The sequence below is a fragment of the Phodopus roborovskii genome, unplaced genomic scaffold (assembly GCF_943737965.1).
Source record: "Phodopus roborovskii unplaced genomic scaffold, PHOROB, whole genome shotgun sequence".
Lineage (NCBI taxonomy): Eukaryota > Metazoa > Chordata > Mammalia > Rodentia > Cricetidae > Phodopus > Phodopus roborovskii.
In genome coordinates this window covers 695,068-716,128 of record NW_026126716.1, presented here as the reverse complement: position 1 = coordinate 716,128, position 21,061 = coordinate 695,068, and the positions used below count along the sequence as shown (strand labels likewise).

At 40.6% G+C, this 21,061-nt stretch overlaps 1 pseudogene; it reads right to left on the bottom strand.

The window, feature by feature from the left end:
• The window catches only part of LOC127214455 (ribonuclease P protein subunit p29-like), a 66,706-nt pseudogene extending 48,346 nt beyond the window's left edge, over positions 1-18,360 (bottom strand).
• Positions 18,361-21,061: the final 2,701 nt, after the last annotated feature.

Sequence of the window (21,061 nt, the reverse complement as noted above, 5' to 3'; positions counted from 1 at the left end):
ACCACCATGATTTAAAATTGGAATTCAACAACAATACAAATAGCAGAAAAACTGCAAACTCATGGAAACTGAACAATGTGCAATTGCACCACTCCTGGGTCAAAGAAGAAATAAAGAAAGAAATTAAAGACTTTCTAATATTCAACGAGAATGAGGATACAACATACCCGAACTTATGGGACACCTTGAAAGCAGTGCTACGAGGGAAGTTCATTGCACTAAGTGCCCATATGAAGAAAACAGAGGATAGTCACATAAATGAATTAACAGCGCAACTGAAAACCTTAGAACAGAGAGAAGCGAATTCACCCCGCAGGAGCAGACGCCAGGAAATAATCAACTTGAGGGCTGAAATCAACAAAATAGAAACCAGGAAAACAATACAAAAAATCAATGCAACAAAGAGTTGGTTTTTTGAGAAAATCAACAAGATTGATAAACCGTTATCCAAATTAACGAAAAAGCAGAGACAGAACATGCAAATTAACAAAATCAGAAACGAAATGGGGAACATAACAACAGACACAGAGGAAATCCAGACAATTTTCAGGTCATACTTCGAAAATCTGTATTCCACAAAAATTGAAAATTCAAAGGAAATGGACAAGTTTCTGGATAACTATCACTTACCAAAATTAAATCAAGAACAGACAAACAACTTAAATAGACCTATAACCCGAAATGAAATAGAAGCAATCATCGAAAGCCTTCCAACGAAAAAAAGTCCAGGGCCAGATGGATTCAGTGCAGAATTCTACCAGACATTCAAGGAAGAACTAATACCACTACTCCACAAACTGTTCCACAAGATAGAAACAGAAGGTTTATTGCCAATCTCTTTTTATGAGGCCACAATAACTTTGGTACCCAAACCTCACAAAGACACAACTAAGAAAGAAAACTACAGACCAATATCCCTGATGAACATCGATGCAAAAATACTCAATAAAATAATGGCAAACCGAATTCAAAAATACATCAGAGAAATCATCCAACATGATCAAGTAGGCTTCATACCTGGATTGCAGGGATGGTTTAACATACGAAAATCTATCAACGTGATCCACCATATAAACAAACAGAAAAAGAAAAACCATATGATTATCTCCCTAGATGCAGAAAAAGCCTTCGATAAAATTCAACACCCTTTCGTGATAAAGGTATTAGAGAGGTCAGGGATAACAGGAACATACCTAAACATAATAAGAGCAATATACAGCAAACCAACTGCCAACATCAAACTGAATGGAGAGAAACTTAAGCCAATTCCTCTAAAATCAGGAACAACACAAGGCTGTCCTCTCTCTCCATATCTCTTCAATATCGTACTAGAAGTTCTAGCTAATGCTATAAGACAACAAAAGGAGATCAAGGGCATCCAAATTGGAAAGGAAGAAGTCAAACTGTCTCTATTTGCAGATGATATGATAGTTTACATAAGCGACCCAATAAACTCTACCAGGGAACTCCTACAGCTGATAAACACCTTCAGCAAACTAGCAGGATACAAGATAAACTCAAAAAAATCAGTAGCCCTATTTTTTTCAGATGACAAAGAGGCAGAGAAAGAAATCAGAGAATCATCACCCTTTACAATAGCCACAAGCAACATAAAGTATCTTGGTGTAACGCTTACCAAACAAGTAAAAGATCTATATAATAAGAACTTTGTGACTCTAAAGAAAGAAATTAAAGAAGATACCAGAAAATGGAAAGACCTCCCATGCTCTTGGATAGGTAGGATAAACATAGTAAAAATGGCAATCTTACCAAAAGCAATCTACAGATTCAATGCAATCCCCATTAAAATCCCACCACAATTCTTCACCGACCTTGAAAGGATAATAATCAACTTTATATGGAAAAACAAAGACCCAGGATAGCCAAAACAACCCTATACAATAAAAGAACATCAGGAGGCATCACCATTCCTGACTTTAAGCTCTACTACAGAGCTATAGTTCTGAAAACAGCCTGGTATTGGCATAAAAATAGACAGGTAGACCAATGGAATCGAATTGAAAATCCTGATATTAATCCACGCACCTATGAACACCTGATTTTCGACAAAACAGCTAAAATTATACAATGGGGCAAAGACAGCATCTTCAACAAATGGTGCTGGCACAATTGGATGAGGGTGTGTAGAAGACTGCAGATAGACCCATGTCTGTCGCCATGCACAAAACTCAAGTCCAAATGGATCAAAGACCTCAACATCAATCCAGCCACATTGAACCTCTTAGAAGAGAAAGTAGGAGGTACCCTTGAACAAATTGGTATAGGAGACCGCTTCTTGAACATAACTCCAGGAGCACAGACACTGAAAGAAACAATTAATAAATGGGACCTCTTCAAACTTAGAAGCTTCTGTAAGGCAAAGGACACAGTTGATAAGACCAAACGGCAGCCCACTGACTGGGAAAAGATTTTCACTAATCCTATATCCGACAAAGGGCTGATCTCCAAAATATACAAAGAATTCAAGAAACTAGTCAACAAAACACCAAATAACCCTATTAAAAAATGGGGTACAGAACTGAAGAAAGAATTCTCAATGGAGGAAATCAAAAAGGCTGAAAGACACTTAAGAAAATGCTCCACATCCTTAGCTATCAGGGAAATGCAAATCAAAACAACTTTGAGATACCATCTTTCCCCTGCCAGAATGGCTAAAATTAGAAACACCAGTGATGACTTATGTTGGAGAGGATGTGGAGAAAGTGGAACACTCCTCCACTGCTGGTGGGAGTGCAAACTCATACAGCCATTTTGGAGATCAGTATGGCGGTTCCTCAGGAAAATGGGAATTAGTTTACCACAGGACCCGGCAATCCCCCTCTTAGGCATATACCCAAAGGATTCACATCAATGCAACAAAGACATCTGTTCAACTATGTTCATAGCAGCACTATTTGTAATAGCAGGAACCTGGAAGCAACCTAGATGCCCTTCAATTGAAGAATGGTTAATGAAGATGTGGCACATCTACACAATGGAATACTACTCTGCAGAAAAAAATAATGGTATCTTGAAATTCGCAGGCAAGTGGATGGCACTTGAAGAAACCATCCGGAATGAGGTAACCTAGTCACAAAAAGAGGAACACAGTATTTACTCACTCATATATGGATTTTAGACCTAGATCAAATGATCACCAGCCTATAATTCACATCACCAGAGGAACTAGGATACAAGTTGTATTCTAAGAGATTCATATAAAGTCCCTCACAGAACTGGGAAGGGACAAGTCCCCCAGACCTCAGGTATAGTGGGGGAGGACAGCTAATGGAGAGAGAAGTAGGAGAAAATGAGAGGGAGGAGAGGAAGGCATGTGCGACCAGGAGGATTGAGCCTGGTTAGGAATGGAAAATAGGAAAGAGAGAGAGAGAGACAGAGACAGAGAGAGAGAACATAAAAGAGGGAGCCAATATTGGTTTGAAGATAAAGTTGAACACAAAGAAAGGTCGAGGGAACTACAAGACTGCTCCCAACTAACAATCTCAGCTTCCGTGGAAAGGCTATCATAAATGCCCTTCCCGGAGAGTGAGATCAACAACTAACTTCTCCATGGAGTCCTCAACTAATGCCTGTTGAAAACAGGAGCAAACACCCATACATAAACACTGAGTCAAACTAGAACCCAGAAGCAGATGGAGAGGACAAGACCATGCGGTAGAAGTACATAGAGACAGCTTACCTGAACAAGGAGGAGCTAAGGGCCACTAGACTGATAGCTGGGAAGCCAACAGGGGTCTGACTCGGACCCCCCTGAATATGGGTCTCAGCCAGAAGGTCTGAGCAGTCTAAGAGACCTCAGACAGTGGAGCCAGGATGTATCCCTGGTGCACAAAAGGACTTTGCAAACATATCCCCCATGGAGGGATAACTGCCTTATTCTAGAGATAGGAGAGAAGCCCTAGTCCCTACTTTACAGGACCTGTCAGATCTACATGACCCCAACTGGATGGCATTCCCCTACATATTGTATTGTGGTGGGTGGTTGGGAGGGGAGGGTGTTTAGAGTGCATGTGAGAGGGTAGAGAGGGCAAAAGGGAGGGAAGGAGGGAGGGAGGGCTTGGGGGGAGGGAGGGAGGGAGGGAGAGGGAACTGGGATCGACATGTAAAATAAAAAAAAAAAAAAAAAAACGCTTTGACTCCAAAATTTAAGTTGAAGAACAAGTTACTGGGGAAAAGTATTTCTATTTTTGTTTCCACAGAAAATGAAAAGATGTGGATTCCTTCCAGACTAATGTGGTTTGATCACACCAGACCGCCTGAAACAGAGTACAAGCTGATCCTACATTCCAAACAGCTGGACAAAACAGCCCTACAGACTACAGCTAGGATATCTGAATCTTCTTCGAATCCCCCAAGACAGCGCCCCTTACCAGCAGGAAGTAGTTTGGAAAGAACGACGCCCAAATTCCCAAATATTGTGTATAAATGTTTGTTTTCATTTAATTGGACTTTGTTATATAAAATTAAATAAAAAATACTCTATATGCAAAAAAAAAGAAAGTCTAAGTTTTAAAATATTTTAAATGCTATACTCTGTAGGTCTTCGAAGTGTTTGAAGATTACCTATCCATCTGAAATATATCTATACATATCTAAGAAGCCTATGATGATAAGTTTGACTATTATAGATGACTATTAATTTCTTTTTCTTAATGAACTCTATGTTTCTAAATGAACTGTATAAACTGTATAAACTAAATGAACTGTATAAATACATTAAACAAGAGCAGAAATATACACAGAGTATGTAAAATTTACCTAAATTTGTATCAATAAACCAAATCTATACCAACTTAAAAAAAAAAAAACCAAAAGATTACTAGGGTGATGCTCACATTACCTCAGGTAACTGCTAAGCTTGCATTAAATAGCACCCCACCTGCTTTGTATTTTGAGACAGGGTTTCTCTGTGTCTTGGAAGCTGTCCTGGAATTTACTCTTGTAGAACAGGCTGGCCATGCACTCACAGATGTCTTCCTGCCTCTGCCTCCCTGGGTTTAGAGGCCTGTACCACCACCTGGCCAGTAGCCTTAACCATTGTTCTTCCTAGCAGCTAAGCTTGCACTTCGTAGCCTTATTCATGGTTATTGTTGTACTTCTTCCAACTCCTTCTTCTTCTTGATAGTGCACCTTCTGAGGCATTATAAAAAGGCTTATTGTTTATTAATATGCATATGTCTTGGCCAGGAAGTTTGAGAAAGTTAGGAGGGTGGAGATAGAGGTGAGGAATGGTTACTCATGTTAAATGCTGGCAGGAGGGAGGTCAAATGAGATAAATATGTCAGTCTTAGCCTTTGCAAAGATGCATCACATAAATGAGTTGGTGTTTGCTTGGTGGAGGCAGAAGCAGTGTAGTGTTTACATTCCATCCACCATCCCAACCAACCTGCCTCATCTGAGTCAGTCCTGCTGCGTTCAGTCCATAGTCCAATGTCACAGCCCTCACCTCTTTTATGCTTTTGTCTCTTCATCCCTTTCTTTGTCCTCATCTTCTTCCCTTCCTCAATTCTCCCTTCCTGGGATCTCTGCCCAATGTAGTAAAAAGACAGAAATCTTTTCTGTGAATGCATATAAAGGCTGAGGCCTTTGCTCCTGAGTATTATCTGTGTCAAAAATCTTGCTGGGCACAGAATGGTGAACTCTTTGGGCCCTGTCCATTCTGGATGTCTTGGTCCTCCAATACCTTTTCTTTTGCAGTCCATTTCTATGTTTGCCTACTTATCAATTGCTGTCCTTCACAGCTCATGAGAAAATATCAAGAAAGTAACTGACTCCAATTTGAATTTGTCTAGCAGTCTTATTAATGATGTCTAGTTAAGACCTACAGGCCTATGAAGTTAATTAAATTGACAATTCCAATACAGTTCTATCAGAGCCCACTCTATTAAATTAACAGTATAACATTTGAGAGATGCCTTAATGAGGTATTATAGTTAAGAAATGCAAACTAAACTAATGCTAAAAACATTGAAAGTGAGCCTTTTATGTTAACTAATGGATTTGGAAAGAAACTTCACTTTTATTCTTCAGAACTAGAAAGACTAGTCATTGGGTGATCCTTTTGGCATCCATTAAATACTGGCTCAAGAATCTATGGTCAAATCAGACATCAGGCCTGGAAGAGCATTAGATGCCAGCTGGAATGTGCCATCACCATATATTGGTGACTGCAGGGCTGGGTGTCATATTAACACACTGATAAGAGTTTCACTCCTGGAGTCTACTCAGAATGGCTGAAGTGCAGCATAGGATCCACTGCTGTGACATATGCCTGTTTAATCCAGTGCAGGAAATCCAGGAGCCTGATCTCAGAGGCCATCATGCAGGCAGGTTGTCCCACTTGACATGTGGTAGCAGTATGGTTCGATCAGTGGCCTCTTCCCACTGAAATGCTCACTGCTGCTCAACAACTGGTACATTAACAGCTTAAGGCTGGCCACATTCTATCTAGCACTTCTCCTTGATATACCCCCATCTTCATTATTAAAAAGAAACCAGGAAAATGGTCACTGCTGAAGAACCTTAGAGCTGTAACTAAAACTACGGATCTCATGGGGCCCTACAGCCAGGCTTCCTTCACTTGTTGCAGTACCCTTCTGATACTTTAAAATCATAATTGACCTTTAGGACTGCTTCTTTACTATACCTTTGCATCCAGAAGACCAAAAAACATTTTGTCTTTAGTATCACTTCTCTAAATTCTCAAGCACCCATGCGCCGGTACCAATGGCGTGTTCTTCCCCAAGTTATAGTCAATAGTCCCACACACTGTCAGTCCTTTGTTGCCTCTGCCATTTCAATAGTTAGAGACTCATGCCCACAGATAAATATCATACATTATATGGACAATATCCTTTTAGCAGGACAAAAAGGGGAAGAGGTATTATCTTGTTATAAAGGACAGTGTGATGATCTAACAAAAAGGGGGTTACAGGTAGCCCCAGTAAAAGTGCAACTCAGAGATCCCTAACCTATCTAGGTTTTCAGATGTTTGAAGACAGGATACCCTCTAAAAATTTCATCCTGAGATTAGACAGGCTTTGGACACTGACTGTGACTTTCAAAATTTCTTGGGAGATATCCATTGGCTATTAACTGATCTAAAAATTAGCAAGGATGAATTAAAATCCCTTTATGATATTCTCCCCTGCAATTCAGACCAACCCTCGCTTCGATAGCTTTCACTGAAAGTTGTAATACTATAACCCTCGTGGAACAATTGATAGATGTACAACAAGTCACCTTTCTGGATTACTATCGCCCATTATGATTCATCATTTGTAAAACAGCACAGGTTACCATGTCAATGTTTTGGCAGACTCCTCCAATTCTATGGGTTCATTTACCAATAATTCCTAAGAGGGTGTTAAACCTCTATTTTCAGTTAATCTCAGACAAAATTGACATGGCCAGAAAACAAGCAAAGGCCTACTTTGACTGTGATCCAAACCTGATTTTTCACCCTTACACCAAAGAACAGGTTGATTGGCTCATGGGCTATATAGAGAGCTGGCTGACTGCATGAGGGAAATAGATAATCATTATTCCGCCAATAAATTAATTGACTTTGCCTGCTCCCAAGAGTTTATTTTCCCTAAAATTACCTTCTCGAATCTTATCCCAAGTGTGTTAACAGTGTTTACTGATGGTTCCTCCATGGGAATAGCTGCTTATGAATGGAATAACGAGGTCACCAACTTTCAAACTGGGGCCTCATCTGTTCAATTAACAGAACTATATGCTGTCATTGCTGTCTTCCTGCATTTCAGATCAACCAATCAACATTTATATTGACAGAGCCTACTTTGCATGATCAGTAACACTCTTAGAGACTATAGGTCAGGTAAAAAAAAATCTCTGAAACTGGTAATCTGTTTAGGCAGCTAATTTCTCACATAAGAACTAGAAAATTCCCTTTTATTTATCGGCCACCCTCGTGCTCATTCAGATCTCCTTGGATCCTTATCCAAAGGAATAACTTAGCTGATCAAGCAACCTGCTCTTTTTTGGCTCTGCCTTCTGATTCCACTCAAAACACAGGCATCGAAGCAGCATTCAAAGGAGACTCCTTACATAACTTCAGTGCCCATACTGCACACACACACACACACACACACACACACACACACACACACACACACACACAGAATGGTAGGGTAAGATTCCCTCTTATTGCAGAAGCCGGAGGAGCCCTTGTGACTGAGTTGGCAGGGATGCCCAGTGAGACTTGGAATCTTGAGGAATTCACAGCCTGAACTGGAAGACTAGGCAATGGTGAGTGGCAAGGCCTTTAGAAAAGATGGATGTACCTCTGTTGCTCTGGGTAAATGTCAAACAGTCTCATGTCTCTCCTCTGTTTGACAGAGAGGCCTTTGGATTTCTTGTGCTGCTGCTTTGGCTTCTGGAGAGTAAAATATTCTAAGACTACAGCCTTGCTCTGCAGATGGCTGTCAGAGTCTAGTTGACTCAAGTGTTGTATTCTCTGCCTCAGGAAAGCCCTCACAAATGCCTCAGCCAGCTAGCTTCCCAGCTCCTGCTCAGAGACTTGGTGGTGTGTTCCCCTGTTCTGCTCTCAGACACCAGGACCCTCATACCCCATTCCTGAGAGCCACCATCTTTGCCTAGCTTTCTGTCTGTCCAAGTGTTTGCTCCACACAACAGCCAAGGTGTAACAGTAACACTCACGCTAAATTTGACACTACCATACTGCTGCCTGGTCAAACACTGACTTGCTGTTCTGCATCTTTGAGGTTCCTCTTGGAGCATTGAAAATCCTTTGTAATGCAATACTTCTCTAACCCTGTGCAGAAGGAAGGTTGAAAAATGGATGAGCTGGATCATTTAATAAGTCAGGACCACAAGACTAGACTTAAGGGAAAGGGAGCTGGGGTTTTTAAGGAAACAAACCATTCTAGCACCAGGAGAAACTGCCTGGGCTTGCAGGGAGGACAAGGAGAAGGAAAGGGGACACTGAGCACCAAAGTCCTCTGTCCTTGTTTTTCAATCTTGCAGACCCCATGTGGCTGCTATTGGGGAGGTGTCCTCCACCCCCACTTTGAGGCACAAATGTGAGTGCATCTCAGGCATTACTCACTCTCAACAATAGCACATGCAATATTAAGTCACAAGGGTTCCTAGGAAACACTAAGTGAAACTACTTCACAGTTGCAGTCTTGTAACACTGTATTACCACCTCCTCTCCAGTTGGGGCAGCAACAGTCTATTCTTCCCTGGACAGCAGGTACCTCACTTTGCTGTCATCTGCTGCAATCCTGGGTAGTGCTCTTTCCTGAACCTACCAGTTGGGGAATATTATTTTAAGTTGTATCTTTTTTTTAATGCTGAATTTTTTAACCCTGTGAAGTTGTGTTATTTTGCTTTTTTAAACAGGAGATGGTCTAATAAAGAGCTGAAGGACAATAGGGAGGCTGGAGAAAGGACAGGTGGGGCTGGCAGGCAGACAGTATACATAGAAGGAGAATGGAGAAAGAGAGGAAGTAAGAAGCACACAAGGGGAGGAGTGTGACATGGACCAGCCACTCACTGAGCCCAGGAGTAAGAGTGAAATAAGATGTGCAGGAGTAATAAAAGCCCAGAGGCAAAATGTCATTGGAATAGTTTATAGTTAATAAAAGCTGACTATGAAATGGTCAAGCTCAGGTCAGGAATTCATATTTCAGAAGGCCCTGTGTGTGATTTGTGAGCTGGAGGTGTGTCCCACAAAAAAGTAAGAGTAAAACTCTTACTACACCTGCCTCTTTGCGGGGCTCTTTTGTACTAACCAGAGAGTAAAATGAATTCTGAAACTTACTGCCAGCTTTAGGTTAACATATCAACAGTGACTGATACTTTCTCTTTGCTAAAGTAGGAGGTAAAAATCAGAACACACAATCTTTGAGGTACTTCAAGACAGGGATGGCTAAACAGTTCATCATCATTATCAGGATAATTTAGTTCATTTAAGTACATATGTCCTCCCTATGGAAGGGATCACTCTCCCTGGAGAGCAGAAAGGGGATGGGATGGGGGTTGGTACAGGGGATGAAGAGGGATTCAGGATGTGGGAACTAGGATTGACATGTGCAATAAGCTTGTTTCAAATTTAAATTAAAAAATCATTAAAAAAGTGCGAATGTGGTCTCACTTTCATCAGTAAGTACAATCATTTAAAGGTTTACTGACCTTTTAAAATATTCATGTCAAGGACAGTCTCTCTGTCTCTCTCTCTCTCTCTCTCTGTCTCTCTCTCTCTCTGTTTTGTTTTGTCCGAGACAGGGTTTGTCTGTGTAGCCCTTCCTGTCCTTGTACTGGGACAGCCACCTGCCTCTGCCTCCCAAGCTCTGGTTTACTTAGTGCCTGTCAAATAGTTGATTTACAATGACACATAGATTCATACACTCATAGGTGTTTGTACGATTTATTTTAGTCTCAAAAACCTTTCTAAGCCATTAGGAATACAGTTATTTCCTTTTATGAACATAGTAATATTGACTTTGTGTCATGCCAAAAGGACACTGCAGGGTTATAAATCATCACATCATAAGCTTAATCTGCACAGTGTTCTCTCTGCCCTCTAATGGTGCTCCAGTGCTCGCTTCCACATTGGCACCTTCCCTGACATCATCAAGCCTCTTCAGTCTCTGGCAGATATGCTCCTTGGCATTAGCTCCATGGCTGTGGGAAGGGCGGCAAAGTGGCCTCCTCTGTGAGGGTGCAGTCTGTTTCTAGTGGTCACTACAGTTGCTGTCTCCCCCTGGCTGCAGCAGTCTTTTTCCTGGTCAGGATAAATGAATATAGGAGGCAAGCTGTCATGGAGAGTTCTCTCGGGTGAGTGGGGACAAGGGAGGCTGAAATGAGCCTGAAATAGTGGAGGTAATGGCTGTAGGGAGGTTTAAGGAGGTTTTCTGTTTGATTGTTTTTTTAGTTTTTCATGACTGGGTTTTTCTCTTTGACAGACCTGCCCAACCTGAAACTCACTCTGTAGTCCTGGTGGACTTTAACTCAAAGATCTGCCTGCCTCTGCCTGCTGTGTGATCATATTAAACGCATCTGCCACAACCCTCCGTTATTTATTTTTAAGCAATGGCCTGATATGGCCATGGCTGTCCTAGAATTCATTCATAATATTACTAGTCACATTGTGTATGTAAAGATAAAAGGAATTTACTTCTGTTTCAACTACTAAGCACTTTTATCACCTTATGTAAGGATATCTTTCATATGAGTAAAATCAAAGAGTAAGTAGCTTTTCCTGGCTATTGTCTCAGAACTTTTGTTTGTATTTTTAATTACTGTCCCCTCTGAAGACAAAATCTCCTTCTTTAGGCCAGACATTTACTATGTAGCCTAGGCTGAGCTCAGAAGTGTAATATTCCTTTCTCAACTACTGGCACATTAGAATTTACAGGCCTCTCTCACTACATCCAACTCAGAAAGCATCTTTGAGACTGGCAGTGTGACAAAAGATAAAAAGTGATTTTCATGGCTGTAGAACTGGGACCCAAGGGCCCAGCCCATCCTGCTCAGGTAGCCTGGGATCTGTCAACACACTGCCCTTAATTTCTGTTTTAACTTGGACAGTGGGTGAGGGAAAGCAGTGGATTATTAAATAGTGAGCACTATGCAACATTTTAAACGAAAAGGAATTCTCAGAGTAACTTCACATCCTTGTTTAAGAAACATAGGCTTTGTAGATCTTTGGGTGATCATTGTAGCCATTTTGATCTTAAGCATCAAGGCACATAGGATTTCCATTTTGAGGCCAGACTGATAATATCAGCATGGAAACTAAATGTATTTTGATTACAAAAGCCTGCTACTAGTTTACCATCTATCAAATTGTTTTTGAGAAAGTGCTCATAATATGTGAACTCAATAATGTACACCCTACCTCTTTTTTTGAGACAGAATCACCCTATCTATGTAAGCCTATCTACCTGGGGACTGGCTATGTACATCAATTGGGTACAACCACACAAAGATCTACCTGCCTCTATCTCATGAGTGCTGGTATTAAAACTTTTTAAAATATTGCTTGACCAAAATTGTACGTATTTATGGCATTTATAATGACACATTGAAATTTATATGTTATGAAATGGTAAAATCAGGCTAAGTAATCCATTAAAGTCATATAATTGTTTTTGTTAGAGAGACATTTAAAATTTCAGTGATTCTTTCAAGTATATGATGTTACTATGTCATACATTAGATTATTATATGTAAACATGTGGTTTCCTTTAAAAAGTGAATTAGACAATAGTAGCCTATGGGCGTATATCAGTGAATGAACACATATACATCCAGTCCCTGAGTTATATTTCAGAACTGTGGGGTGTCGGGTGTTGGGTAGACAACAGACAGCATGGGCGTCATTTCATGGGTTGTTGAATCAAGAGTAGCATGACATCTGTGGTTTCAGCCACACAGGCAAATGTCCGGCTCTTTCAGGTTATTAGTATTTCTCTTTTTAAAAGAATTATTTTTACTTTATTGGTGGTTTTTCTTTCTGTTTTCTGAGTCCAGTTTTCTCCGCTCTCCTGGAACTCACTTTGTAGACTGGGCATAGTTGCACCTCACAGAGATCATCCTGCCTTTCTACCTAGTCCTGGGAATATAGGTCTGTGCTACCATGCCTGGACTTATAGTGTTTTGAGTGCATGTATGTATGTGCATTGTGTATGTATGTATAGCTGGTTTCTGAAGAGGTCAGAAAGGGGCACCAGATTCTTTGGAACTGGACTTAGGTAGATAGTTGTAAGCCATTATGTGTTCAATGTTTTATTGAATCCTGATTCTCAATAAGAATAGCAGGTTCTCTGAGCTGCTGAGCCATCTCTCCAGCCCCGTAATTAGGAATCCTTTAATGAACACTTTTCAAATACATAGCATAGCTTTGGGTAACAGTCAGTGTATCCTGTGATTCTCAGAATACAGTAGGGTAGCAGGTTCCCCAGAGAGACAATACTTACTAAAATATTTGCTCTGTAGGAAGGAGGTGCCCCCATTTTATCATATTCAGAAAACAGTGTATGAAGAGAGATAAGTATTAGAATTTTTGTGATTATTATTTATATTACCAAAGTACTTAGAATGGTATTTGACATGGATGGACTGAGCAAAGGAAATACATGCTGATTTGTTTGGTAGATTAAATATATCATATTGGAAATAGAGTGCATACCTATAATCCTGGCACTTAGGTGGACCAAGAGGACAAATACTTTGAAGCTCTCCTAGCATACCCACTGAGACGATGTCTGGAAAAATAAATGAAAGATGTGAAAAATTTTGATTTCTAGGCATCTCTTAGGAGAAGTATCATAAATATGAGTACTTGTAATCTTTGTTTTTTAAAATGATTTTAATCACTGTGTGTGTGTGTGTGTGTGTACGTGCGAGTGCACGCACGCACTGTTTGTACTCGAAGGCATAGAGGCCAGAAGACCATCCCAATGGATTTTGAGTAAATGTAGTCTTGATCCACCAAATATGGGTAGTGGGTGTTGTAAAAAAAAAAAAAAAAAAAAAAAAAAAGCAGCAAATGCTCTTATCCTCTGAGCCATCTCCCCAGCCCTGAGAATCTGTACTTTAAAGAATATTCTTAGGTGAGGTGTGCATACATAACAGATAGGATAAGGCCCCCTAAAAGATTAGATAGTCACAATATTTAGAACAGTTACAGAAAGGCAAATAACACCAATTATACACAGAAAAGAATATACGAATACATTGAAAGATATTATAAGTGGGTCAGGAAATGTTTTTTGCTTACTTAAAAATATCCATTCAAAAACTGACACCTTAATATTTTTCATCTTCATAGCAATGAGCAGTGAAGTTGGCATCATGGATCTGCATGTAATTTTCTTCGCATAAATCTGTGAAAACTCGGTGAGAATTTCAGTTTCTGTGAAACTGTAGTGACTCCATTCACCTCCACCATACTACCAGGATGACTTGAAGTAGGATTGGTGAGATGGCTCAGCGGGTAAAGGTGCTTGCTATTTGAATCTGACCACCTGAATGTCCCTAAATTTCACCAAGACAGAAAAAGATGGATCCAGAGAGTTGTCCTTTGACGTCCCCAAAAGTGCTGGGGCACATATATACCAGCAATCACACAGGTACTCAGTACAGTCAGTAATAATATACTTCATTCATCATTTAAAAGTGTATTTTATATACTAACCACAGTGTCTCTTCCTTCTCATCTTTTTCCCTTCCCCCACCCTATTCATATATTATTCATCTACATTCAGATGTGGTAAGGCCTTCCATGGGAATCAAGAAAGCATGGCATATCAAACTGAGGCAGGAATAAGCTCCTTCGTACTTCCTCAAGGCTTTAGCTATAGGGCATCCCACTATAGGGAATAGGTTCTAAAGAGCCAGCTAATGCACTGGGGACAGGTCCAGTCTTGCTGCTAGGGGCCCCACAAAAGATCAACCCAGATGCAGAGGGAATAGGATGGTCCCAATCTGGCTCCCTAGCAGTTCCTCCAGATTCCATGAGCTCCCACAGACTTTGATCCCCCTTGCTCATATATTCCCTATCCCTCTCTTGGAACCAGACTCTGAGTGCTAGGCTATGGTTCTCCGTATCTGCTTCTATTAGGTTCCAGAGAAAGGCTTTACGATGACAATTTGAGTAGGCATGAATCTGATTATAGGTGAAGGCCACTTCAGGCACTCTCTCCACTATTGTTAGCAGTCTTAGCTTGGGTCAAACTTGTGGATTACAGGAACTGTCTTTGGCACCAGCTTTCTCCCAAACCCATAATAGCCTCCCTATCAAGATATCTCTTTCAACACTTCCCCTCCATCCCATCCCTAACGGTACCATCCTGATCCCTCATAGTCTCATTTTCCTGTCTCTTCCCTTGTACTCCTCTACCCCTAGTTTACCCAGGAAGTCTCATATTTTTTTCTCTTTCCAGAGAGCTCTATGTGTCAAGAGGCATCTATATTGTTTCAGGTTCTGGCTATTACAAATAATTATGCTATGAACATATTTGACCAAGTGTATTTTGGTCTGATTGAGCATCCTTTGGGTATATGCCCACTTGTTGTATCACTGTGTCTTCACATTGATTGATTCGCAATTTGTGAGAAAATGTCCATACTGATTTCCAAAGTAGCTGTACAAATTTGCCCTCCCACCAGCAGTGCAGTAGTGTTCCCCTTACTCTACATCCCCTCCAACATAGGCTGTCATAAGTATTTTTCTTTTTATCTTGTCCATTCTGACAGGTATAAGATGGTAACTCAGAGCCATTTTGATTTACAATTTCCTGATAGCTAAGGATGTTGACACTTCTTTAAGTGTACCTTGGCCATTCATGGTTCTTCTGTACAAAATTCTCTGTTCACATCTCTACACCATTTGTACCATGATTATTTTGTATTTTGATGTCTAGCTTCTTGAGTTCTTTATGTAGTTTGGATATCAGTCTTCTGTCAGGTGTGATGCTGTTTAAGATCCTTTCTCTTCTGTAGGTGTTATTTTGTCTTACTGAGTGTGTCCTTTGCCTTATAGAAGGTTGTCAGATTCAGGACGTCCCATCAGTATGTCTCTGTAGGTAACACCTAGCTACACTTCTGCAGATTAGTTATGCTCGCTGTTTTGAATCCTCAAGCTGTGGTTTCAAAGACTAAATAGCATTTTCATATAGGACCTCAAAAATAATCTTCAGTTATGAAACACATGGGTATTTGAAAATCAGCTCTCTACTGGGCTTACTTTTTCCTTATGATTTTTTTATTTCATTTATTTTTATTTTCATGCACTGGTGTTTTTCCTGCATGTATATCTGTATGAGGATGTTGGTACCCTGGAAGTGGAGTGACAGGCAATTTTGAGCTGCAATGTGGGTGCAAGGAATTGAACCCAGACTGGTGCTCTTGAAGAACAGCATGTGCTCTTCACTGCTGACCATCCCTCTACCCAATTACTTTTACAGTTGTCATGTGTCTCAGTGTGTTGGCATGTGTGTAGTGCTGCACATGGGTGAAGGTCTAAAGATAGGGATAGGAATCAGTTTTGTTCATTCACTGTGTGTGTCCCTGGAATCGAAACCCTGTCATCAGTGTTGGCAGCAATCGTATTTACCCAGTGTCTTATTTAGGGTTTCTATTGGTGTGAAGAAACATTATGACCCAAAGCAACTTGTGCAGGCAATGATTTATTTCCCATATATGCAGTGTCACTGTCCATTGAGGGAAGCCAATGCAGGAACTCCAACTGGGAAGAACTCTTGAGGCTGAAGGTGATGCAGAGGCCATGGAGGAGACATGCTTACTGATTCACACCTCATTTCTTCTTCTTTCTGTTTTCTTCCAGAACTTAGATCAAAAAGACCAGGAGTGGCATCAGCCACAATGGGATGGGCACTCCCTTATCAGTAAATACTTAAGAAAAATACTTAAGAAAATGTCCTGCATATTTTCCTTCACCCTGACATTCTGGAGGCATTTTATTGATTGACACCTCACTTTACCCTGCTCTTATGTAACTTTTCAAATGTCAAGGTGACAGAAAATTAGATGGTTCTGCACCCACAGAACCATCTCACTGCCATGACATCATATCTACAGGAAAGGGCGGAAATGTCTACTTTGATTCAAGGTCAGTATTCTGACATAACTCATCAGAGTGGGCATGGTGGAGTGCCTCAGCTCATGGCAGTGGAAGTGTGTGGCTGTGTCAGTTCATTTCATGGCTGACCAGGAAAAACCATCTGGCAAGAACAATGTCTGGGCTCTAACCTTAAAGGCCACTCGAAATTATTAACATTGCCAAGAAGGCTTGACTTCTTGCAGGTACCATAGCCTCCCAAATAGTAGCACCAGATAGGAAACAAGTGCTCAAAGGCTGAGCCTATTTTCAGATTGCAGATTCAATTCATGTGTTCCATTAAGTGTAGGAGATCATTTTTCTAATCACTCCTGGTGACAGTGGGAATTACTGTCTTTTCTACTGGAGTTTCCTCTTAAGAGAACTTTCTCCCACCAGCCTGGTCCCACAGCCGTGCCAGCTCCAAATAAGACACAAAGAGTATGTATTATATAGAAAGGTGTTCGTCTGTTATTAGCCTTTCTTATAGGCTAGCTCTGTTTTAAATATTAAACCATTTCTATCAATTTAATTATTTCCTCGTGGTCTTATCCTACCGGAGAGAGGACCTGGAGTTCTACCCTGTTTGATCCTACATGTTGAAACTCCTACTACCTCTGCCTGAAACCTCCTTGTCTCCTAGTCCTGCATTTATTGCTTTCCTATTGGCCAGCAGTGTTTTACTCATTAAGCAATAAGGGGAACATATTTACATAATGACATTAATCATCAATTTCCTGTCACCACTTCCAAAATTACTTGTTTGAAAGGAATCATCTCCAAGTATGTAATTAGAACCAAAGAGTTCATGAGAGTTGTAATCTACTAAGTTTTATTACTTTTTTTGTTTCATTCGTTGTATGAAAGGTGTATACACACATGCATACATATTCCACAGTCTGTGCAGTGACAGGATTATAAGAGATCAGTACCATGTCCAGTTCTGGTTCTTTTCAATGGATACATGGATGTGTGAATGGCAGGTCATTTTTTCTTTCCCACAAGAAAGCTCTGTGTGTAACTGCATGAGAACTGCACAGTGTGAGTATTTCTCCCCTTATCCAAAACTTTTGGACATGGGTGTTTTGATTGAACAATCCTAATCTGAAAACTTAGCTGGAATTGATCTGATATGAAGATTTTTCTGGTTGTTTACTTTTCTTTTCTTTTCTTTTTTCTTTTTTTTTTTTTTATTGGAGACAGGATTTTTTCTGTGGTTTCAGAGGCTGTCCTGGAACTAGCTCTTGTTGATCAGGCTGGTCTAAAACTCACAGAGTTCCTCCTGCTTCTGCCTTCTCAGTGATGGGATTAAGTTGTGAACACCAATGCCTGGCCTCTAAGTTTTTCAAGACACATTGGATTCTGTTTTTTTTTTTTTTTTTTTTTCAGATCTTGTAGTGTGGATTCTCCTGTGCTTGCTTCAAACGATGACTTTGAATACTCTGCACGACAGCTCTGCTTAACAGATGATACCCAGCTTCATTCATGCCCTGAAAAATACAAGACACAGATTATGAACATTTTTGGCTGTGATTTTGCACTTGATTCAAATTCTGGCCTCAGAACAGAGAGGAGTGTTTTGATTGAGGAGAACATGGATACAGTGGCAGGAACATCTGTCAGGTTGGTTGGTTTAATTATTGTGTTTCTGTGTATGCATGTGTTGTCACCATGTCATGTATTTGGAGGTCAGAAGAGAACTTGTAATAGTTGCTTCTTTCCATGTCTCATTGAGTTTAGGATATTAAGCTCTGGTTGTCAGTCTTTGTGCCTAGCTCCCCTACCCAATCACTCATTGTGCTCTCTCCATTCTTTTAGTTTAGCAATGTCACCAGAAGCCGTTGGAGGAAAGACTCTGACATCAGACCTTATTTCCCTCACTTTATTTTGTTATGACCCACAATGTTGTGGATGGAACCCAGGTTTACCACTTGAGCAATAGATGTAATATTGAGATTGAGCTCTCCTGCAGCTCAATACTGGGCAGTCTACTGGGCAAACCATTCCTACATTGAAGAAGTAGACACACTTGGAATAGAACTCACATGCTGGGTAACATGCATGGCTTTGTTCAGGAGCGATGTATTAGTAATGTCCTTTAATATGGAAATGCAATTTACAATATAACAAGGAGTATAGAAGAACATATCCAAAAGCAATATCAATGAAAATGTACCACATTTAGTATTTGGAGTCATCAACAGTAGAGGCTTTTACAGGTATCATGCAAAGATAAGGTCCATTTTTCAATTGCAATTCCGTAGACTTTAAACCTGTGGAAGTCACTTTTCAGGCTTTCCTGAACCCATGTTGTCTATAAAAGAGCTTCAGGAAATTTTTTTTCCTAGAATGTGTCTCATTATATAGTTCAGATTGTCCTGGAACTCAGTATGTATAGACCAGAATAGACTTGAACTCAAAGAGATCCACCTGCCTCTACCTCCCAAGTTCTGGCATTAAAAGTGTGAACCACAATATGACAGGTTTTTTTTTTTTTGAGTCAATTTTTAAAATTACCTGGAGTCTTTCTTTGAGTTGACCCTACTGAGTTAACTTGGTTTGGTTTTCTGTGATAGGCTCACATAAATTGTATCTCTTTGGCTTTGGTAGTCATTCCTGAGACACCAGGGGTGTTTCCAAGGGGTCTCATTATAGGTGGCAAGGGCATGCACTCAGTTCATACTTGCATCCCCATTTCTGAGAAGCTCAGTTTCAGAGAGGTAGATGCTGGCTGCAGGCCTCACATTTTCCTGTGCATCCTTTCTTGCTGGCTCATAATATTGGCAAGTTAGAGAGAGAAAAGAGTAGAAGCAAAAACTAAAGATAGCCTGTGTTGCTTCTGTCCTGACACCTAGTTGGAACGAAGACAGCTAGACTCCCCCCCACATCCTTCAGGTTCAGAAGTCCTGGAGCTACTTTATTCTAACTCTGTTCGGGAAAGAGACCTCACCACAGCTACTTGTAACAGTTTATAAGGGACATGCTTTCTGAGAGGCAGGGATACTTTTAGATTCTCCTACATCCCCTGTCCTTTAACATGGAAATGCAATCTACAATATAAAAAGGAGTATAGAAGAACATATCCAAAAGCACTATAGATGAAAATGTACAGATATAGGAACCTTCATGCTACACTAGGAGAAGACAGTACCATGAGAGGCAGGATACTGCAGGTTAGACCATGATGGGACAAGATATGAGACACAGGAATCTGCAGATTAGACAAAGGGAGAACAGAAACATCAGATGCAGGAAACTGCAGTCTAGACCAGGAGGAGACAGGACCATAAAATGTTGGAAACATCAGGTTAGATCAGGAGAGGTCAGAACTGTTGATGTCCTAGCTTTCTGAACTGGAATAGAGTCCCATAAGATTCTAAGACAGACACCTAAACTACTTAGAGGAAAATATGGGAGAACACACGATCATTAAAATGGGCTAAAACCATGGTCTTTGTTTTCACTGGGCGCCACACATATAAAGGAAGCACATGATAATTGCTGAGCATAAATCTACCCCAGGGTCAATGCAAAAGTCCTGCTTAGTTGTCAAATAAGCAGTGGTCTGTTAGATTAACCCTGGCAACTTTAAATGTACTAGGAATGTGTTCTGTCACAAGCTCACTTCTTCTCCTTTTTGCCTTGTATTTGGAGGCCAGGGTAGGGTGCCCAGTCTAGTCTTGAATTTGGGATCTCCCTGCCTCAGTCTGTTATGTAGATGGCATAACAGGTCTGCATCACCAGGCCTAGCAGCAATTATCTTCGGGCAGCTCTGAGATCTTTCCCTGAAGATGTTGCACATGGAAGTTGCCATCTTTGAGTAATACTAGCCATCAAAGCTTCCAGGGTTTTAGGGATGATACTTCACTAGACCAGTAGAGGGCTATGTAGAATCAGAAATGATACAAGGGTTGTTGCCTTTTTCCCGAGTCAGGGCGTGATTTCCTTCCATGTCTGTTCATATCAGGATGACCCACTGGTTCTGAACATCACAGCTGGTTCTTGTGGGAAGGAGATGTGGGACATCAGATCAGAGATATTTCTGTGTCAATAGTTCAGCTGAATTTTGATTTAATGCCTCAACAGAACCAGATGGCTTGAATGAGACTTAAGGTAAAGGGAGAGAGAAAGGAGAAGAGATATGGTTATAGATAACATTCAGGAATTTGTGGCTGCTTAAGAGAGTGGAAAGACAGTAGGCAAGCCACCCTAGATTTTAGTGAGTGCAGCACAGGGCTGCCCTGATGAACACAAAGGGGTTGTCTTGGCACTCTGGCTTTGTCTTATCCATTCATTACTTATTTTTTATGTTATTTTTCGTATTTTTTAAAGAATTTTCTTTCCTGCTATCTTGTTATTCATAGGGGGGGCATTCTTATCTGCAGAGGGTCTGTGCACTACACATGAGTAATGTGTTCACTAATG